General features: G+C 40.1%; 1 protein-coding gene across 1 annotated transcript in view; it reads right to left on the minus strand.

The window, feature by feature from the left end:
* Positions 1 to 7,437, minus strand: part of GET3 (guided entry of tail-anchored proteins factor 3, ATPase) — a 468,165-nt gene that overhangs the window by 387,340 nt on the left and 73,388 nt on the right. The window lies entirely within an intron of this gene.

Consider the following 7,437-nt stretch of genomic DNA (forward strand, 5'->3'; position numbering starts at 1 on the left):
TTCATTTATTTTAACCACCTCTTAGTGCATTTGATTTTTTCCTCTAAATTACTTGACAACATATTCTGTACCAAAGCTGAACAGCTGCAGGATTTTTCCCAGGCAGAGTTTTCTCCTCCTTTTCTGGTTGATTTTCTCTCAAAACATCAACTTTTTTTTGCTGGCATCCAGTTAGCATAATCACAAGCCCATTACTGAATTTTACCTAAACTGACATTTTTAATTGCTCTTTTTTCTAAGATTCTGTTTTCACACTGGGTGAGCTCAATCAACCTGTTTATCAGTGAACAGCCATTTTGGAGGTCTCAGTTACTGGAATCTTGGTTCTTTTACAGGTACTTATGCAATACACGGATCCTGTAGAAGTTGTCTAGCTTTTTTGGTGCAAGGGTTTGGAATCTTGCTGCAAGATGCATCATGAAAATCATCCAGGACTTAAGAACTGCAGGCATGGCCAAGGGTATAGTTCAAGCAGGCCCCAGAATTTGTCTATACCTGATTTAGGCTAGGGAAAGCTCTTTTGACTACTGGTTGAATGATTCAATCATTCTGCGAGGGGCATACCTAAAGGACAGATGCTAGGGAAGGGAGGCTGAAGTCAGAACTAATTCAGAATTAGAGTCAAAAGAAGCAAGGGAGAGCTGATCTACATGACTTTGTTCCACTGCCTCAGTGATTGAGGAATCAAAGCCCCCATTATGGAGGTTGCTCCCCTTTTCTCTTAGTAGATGGGATTCTTGAAGTAAGGTCTTTTTCAGTCACCATCTGTCCATATTTCATGAAACCTATAAAATCCAGCACCAGTGGGAAAGGTCCTGTGCAATGGTCTCAGAGTACTGTGTTCGAGACACAGGCAGCTGTGGAAAACCAACTGGGCATTTGGGCTTAGACGGTTTGGATCTCACTTTGGTGTGTAGTTGGACTGGAAGGTTTCAGGTCATGGGCAGGAGGGCCACAACCTGTATCCAGTACCCTCCAACCTCATCTCTGAGGAATTTCCCAGAAATGCGGATGGTGAGTTGGCTTTCAGAGGGGTTGTGCCAGAAGCCTCAGACACACTAGCTGTCAGATATGAGGGCTGCTAAATCCCCTCCCTGCTATCAGCAACTTTGAGCCTATGGTTCTAGAGTTAAAATACACACAAAGGGAACAGCTGGGCACACTATGCTTCACAAACAGGGGGGAAAAAGGGCAAAAAGTATGAAAATCTCTGCAGAATTAGTTTTCCACCCTTAAGACAGTTACTGACTTTCTGCACAGACATTTACAATACCATGCTCTAAAGAAAAGACACGAAAATTCCTCAACAGGTCTTCAGATCAAACGAAGGACTGATGACATAATAGTGGTGAGTGATACATTCACTGAACTACAACAAGGAATAAATGAAACTGGTGTCAACTGACTACCTTTTATACCACCGATGTCTTGACATCAGAAGGAGAGGGAGCCCACCAGACCAAAGCTCTGGTTTTCAGGCTGGCCTCCATGCTCTTGAAGATGGGAAATACTAAAAAATCATACTGCAGCAGTGAGCTATGAATATCATTGATTCCAATATTAGTACTGTTTAAACAGTGGAAATTTGCAACTGAACCAGAAAAAAATGATCCTGCACCTGACACGCTCATAATGGTGGAGCAATGGACACTCATTTTGATCCAAGCCTTGATCAGTGCCCTTGTCATCTTTTTCTAATGGATTGGTAGAGGAACTGTAGATGGTTGTTGAGGACCTGAATAAAGCAGCCAAAAAGGTCTAGATTCCACATACTTTGACAACTTATATTCTGAAGAAAAACTGTGTTAAACATTTCCTCAAAACTGAGTTTATTATAATGGACCTCTCCAGCTAGAAAATTCCCCAAGTAGAAGTTTGTTCAACTCTTTTTTTACTCTGAATTGGTGGAAGCTAAATCAAATGGCAACAACCCTAGAGAATCGGTTTGTGTTATCATTTCTGGTGGTTCATGAAGCCAAACTTCTCAGAATTTGCATAGACATCAAGAAGTCCCACTGTGCCCCAACATAGAATACAAAGGTTAGGAGTTTTCTGAAAGTAAATTTTGTGAAAGATCTTTTTGCATTTTCAAAATGCAGTACAGATGAGATTCAAACCCATGCTTGTAGAGTTATTGCTACTATATTGTTCTGCATTTATGGCACGCGTCACAGAGCTTATAGATTTGTCCTTATCTAACTTACTTAAAACACAAGTCTATGCCAAGGCACAGTTGATCAAGAGACAAACAATCAGATAGTACCACCTCAAAAAAGTTCAGAAAATAATAAAACACCAAAAACTATTCCAACTAGTCTGAAAACACAACAGCAACAGTGAGGGAAGAGATAGACTGTTTATTAGTATTGGTGCAGCACTGGCTAACCAAGAACCTTAAAGACCAAAATGTTGGACCTGATCTCGGTAAAAATTACCAAAGTGAAATTTCATCAAAAAATGAAAGGAAAGAGAATACTATATCATGCTGTAAAACTGGGAACATCTTAGGGTGCAAGCCTTCCTAGCTGCAAGTGAAATCTGGAGAAAGGGAATGAGAGGGAGAATGGGAGGGGAGAATCACTGTGGGAATGAAGTGACGAGAGCCTGGGAATGTCTTAAAGGTGCCAAGTGATCGCTGCCTGTTGTTGCCAGTCGATGGACCACAGCATGTACACTTCAGGGTGAGAAAGGAATCAGAGCCCATCCAGCACTCGGGAGCCACAAGACAAAGAACCTATCCTGGATAAGATGTCAGTGCAACACAGGACACAGATGTACACAAATGTACACTCCACACTTATGGAGAACATGGAGGATCACCAATTTAGCAGCATGTCCTTGAAATATGGGAGGAAACTGAAGCACCCAACATAACCCAGACAAGACAGAGGGAGGATATTCACAGTCTGTATAGAAGGCATCAGAGCAGGAAAAAAAGGAGTTGGAAAAGATATTGCTCACAGATTCATAAGTAGTAACTAGACAGGGAGTCCCAGAAGACCATTAAGGAGCCTATCTGCAAATTCCCAATTGCCCGAAAGGACTGGTTAAGTTACTTACTCAAGGTTATACAGCAGGCAAATTAAGGTGGAAAGATTCAAACCTTGGTCCTTTGATGTAGGAAGCAGCTCAATGACAAGCCAGAGCTTTAGTCCTCTGTGGTAAGTGCAAGACAAAGGTTGCAAGACTAAATTGTGCATAATAGTATTGTCCAGTCTCTTGTGTAACACATTTTCTTCTGCACTGCATAAGCTTTAATTCTATTACCACAGTCATGTTTAGGTCTGTGGTGTAAATTTTTTGTTGTCCTGATTGAAGTTATGTTTTTGCTGCTCAATGGTCAGCAGGTACGGGGGGGGGGGGCACAAATAAAAAGTCAGGATCACCAATTTAGCAGCATGTCCTTGAAATATGGGAGGAAACTGAAGCACCCAACATAACCCAGACAAGACAGAGGGAGGATATTCACAGTCTGTATAGAAGGCATCAGAGCAGGAAAAAAAGGAGTTGGACCTATGGGAGGCTGAGGAGGGCTCCTTGGTTCCAACCATACAGCGTCTGCAGGAAAACTTGAATGACCAATCAATGACTGTAGGCCAGGCACTGGCAAGTTTAAGCTCCTCAAATGGGGGGGGTTGGAGGGGTCTGACTTCAGGACACATTCCCAAAGCAACACCTGGGGGTATTTCACTTATAAATCCCTAATCATCCATAAAGGCAGGGGAAAGGTACAAGTCTGACCCCCTCAAAACCTACAGGTGGGGAGACAAGAAGATGGCAAGGATGGGGATGCAGTCACCTCCATGGAAGTGTGACTGATTTCTTCTCTCAATATCCTTCACCTTCCCATAGTGCTCAAGTATGTGCAAAGGAAACTCTATCCTGATCCCTGCCCTTAACACTCAAATCACTCTCATTCACTGTAATCTTGCAAGATGTAAAACAGGCCTGGAGCTTCTCCCTCAGGTCATGCTCCACGTGGGCAGGATAAAATGTTACTGCATACACTTGTACTGTTCACACTTGCCCTTCCCCTAGACAATACAGATATTCATATGGTCATCATCATGACCCAGAGACTAATCTGATAGTTTGTACTTAAGCAGTAAAAGTAGAAATACTCCCAAATGAGCGTCCAGACTAAGATCAAAATGATCAATGACAAGAAAAAAATAGGGGTTGGGGCAAAGGGCTTAAGATCAGCTGGCTCACCACATAAATTCCACAGCGTGTCGGACCTGAATAAAAAAGGTGCACAACTACAATAATGAGTATCATTTAGCAGATTAAAAATTTGACTCTAAAAACAATTTTTTTGTGAAGGGGCACTGCCCCCTGCCTGCACTGCTCATACCTCTACTAATCATACACCAACTGACTGATTACTGTACCATGGGGAAGGAGAAATCCTCCAATTACAGCAATCTGAATGTGTGACACCACAAAATAGGAATGCATTCTGAAACTTCAAAAGCATTTTTTCAGGGTTACTCTGGCCCTGTAGCCCCAGACTTCTGCTTATCTACACCAACTCAAAGACTACAATTTTTCACAGCAAGGAGAAATCGTAATGAAACTGCAATCTTGGTGCTCTTACACAAACCACAATAACTGCCCATGTGTACGTGTATTGCATTTAAGCATGACAAGCCTGCACATCATACTAGTAATAACTGGTTGTACACAACTCAACTTATTTGTTGTGCTGGTACATTAAACTGAAGGACTACTAGAAATAACTGGTTGTAGACAACTCCACTTATTTGTTGTACTGGTACATAAAATTGAAGGACTACAAGTAAGTGGTTGTAGACAACTCCACTTATTTGTTGTACTGGTACATTACATTGAAGGCCTACTAGTAATAAGTGGTTATTCACTTATTTGTTGTACTGGTACACTACATTGAAGGACTACTAATCATAAGTGGTTGTAGACAACTCCACTTATATGTTGTACTGGGACATTACACTGAAGGACTACTAGTAATAAGTGGTTGTAGACAGCTCCACTTATTTGTTGTACTGGGACATTACACTGAAGGACTACTAGTAATAAGTGGTTGTAGACAGCTCCACTTATTTGTTGTACTGGTACATTACATTAAAGGACTACTAGTAATAAGTGGTTGTAGACAGCTCCACTTATTTGTTGTACTGGGACATTACACTGAAGGACTACTAGTAATAAGTGGTTGTAGACAACTCCACTTATTTTTTGTACTGGTACATTACATTGAAGGACTACTAGCAAGTGGTTGTAGACAACTCCACTTATTTGTTGTACTGATACATTACACTGAAGGACTTCTCTAAGTAAAGGCTCTGCTGCGAACACATCTGTGATCCCGCAAACATGTGCATACACTATGCAAGTGCATGTGTGCACAGACTCAAAAAAATGCCCCTTTTTACCACGTGAACCCCAAAGCTGGTTTAATAGCCCACATATTAAGGGAGCAAAGCATCCTTTGATTGTACTCATTTCTCTACACAATCAGCTTTACATCTGTTAACATGTACTGAATACTAACTTTCACAAGAGTGGCGTATACACTTCAGACACTGCAACACAACCTTCCCCTCTTGGGCTGTATAATGAAACTAGCTCACCTAGATGCATTCCACAATTACTCATTAGGGAACACACATGTATGACACTAAGCATCTTCAATGATTTTCTAATATAGCATTACTTTCAACCTTACTTAATTATTAAAAAATTCAAATTATTAAATCAAAAACCTATAAAGAATAAGAAAAGCACTGGCCCCTTCTATCTACAGAATAAATGATTCCAGAATTACCCATGTGTACGTGTATTGCATTTAAGCATGACAAGCCTGCACATCATACTAGTAATAACTGGTTGTACACAACTCAACTTATTTGTTGTGCTGGTACATTAAACTGAAGGACTACTAGAAATAACTGGTTGTAGACAACTCCACTTATTTGTTGTACTGGTACATTACATTGAAGGCCTACTAGTAATAAGTGGTTATTCACTTATTTGTTGTACTGGTACACTACATTGAAGGACTACTAATAATAAGTGGTTATTCACTTATTTGTTGTACTGGTACACTACATTGAAGGACTACTAATAATAAGTGGTTGTAGACAACTCCACTTACTTGTTGTACTAGTACATTACACTGAAGGACTACTAGTAATAAGTGGTTGTAGACAACTCCACTTATTTGTTGTACTGGGACATTACACTGAAGGACTACTAGTAATAAGTGGTTGTAGACAGCTCCACCTATTTGTTGTACTGGGACATTACACTGAAGGACTACTAGTAATAAGTGGTTGTAGACAGCTCCACTTATTTGTTGTACTGGGACATTACACTGAAGGACTACTAGTAATAAGTGGTTGTAGACAGCTCCACTTATTTGTTGTACTGGTACATTACATTAAAGGACTACTAGTAATAAGTGGTTGTAGACAACTCCACTTATTTTTTGTACTGGTACATTACATTGAAGGACTACTAGCAAGTGGTTGTAAGACAACTCCACTTATTTGTTGTACTGATACATTACATTGAAGGACTTCTCTAAGTAAAGGTTCTGCTGCGTACACATCTGTGATCCCGCAAACATGTGCATACACTATGCAAGTGCATGTGTGCACAGACTCAAAAAAATGCCCCTTTTTACCACGTGAACCCCAAAGCCGGTTTAATAGCCCACATATTAAGGGAGCAAAGCACCCTTTGATTGTACTCATTTCTCTACACAATCAGCTTTACATCTGTTAACATGTACTGAATACTAACTTTCACAAGAGTGGCGTATACACTTCAGACACTGCAACACAACCTTCCCCTCTTGGGCTGTATAATGAAACTAGCTCACCTAGATGCATTCCACAATTACTCATTAGGGAACACACATGTATGACACTAAGCATCTTCAATGATTTTCTAATATAGCATTACTTTCAACCTTACTTAATTATTAAAAAAATTCAAATTATTAAATCAAACACCTATAAAGAATAAGAAAAGCACTGGCCCCTTCTATCTACAGAAGAAATGATTCCAGAATTACCCGGACACTTGCACAATATGTATATCTAGATATGTCTCTCTCTCTCTACCACAACACAAACTTCTTTTTACATGAGGTACAAAGCATAAGCAGCATTTCAAGTTCTTCCTTTCTGCATTACAAATTTTAATCTTCTGCCAGTACAGAAGTAGGACTCTAATCCCTTTGGACAAGAAAAGTTCATATGTAAAAGGTGGAGTTCAATAGCTTTGTTATTAACTAGCAAGTATACGACAGTGTTTAATAGTACTGTACCCGTTTTGAAAGATACAGTCAGACAAAGATCATAAAGTTCCAATTTGCAGTAACAGCTAATATCTGCTGCTAGACAGCCCATGAGGACTACAATGTCAGTTAAGTTCACCTGCTTGAGACAA

Source organism: Protopterus annectens, chromosome 9.part0 (genome assembly GCF_019279795.1).
Source record: "Protopterus annectens isolate FY-2018-M chromosome 9.part0, PAN1.0, whole genome shotgun sequence".
NCBI classification, from domain to species: domain Eukaryota; kingdom Metazoa; phylum Chordata; order Ceratodontiformes; family Protopteridae; genus Protopterus; species Protopterus annectens.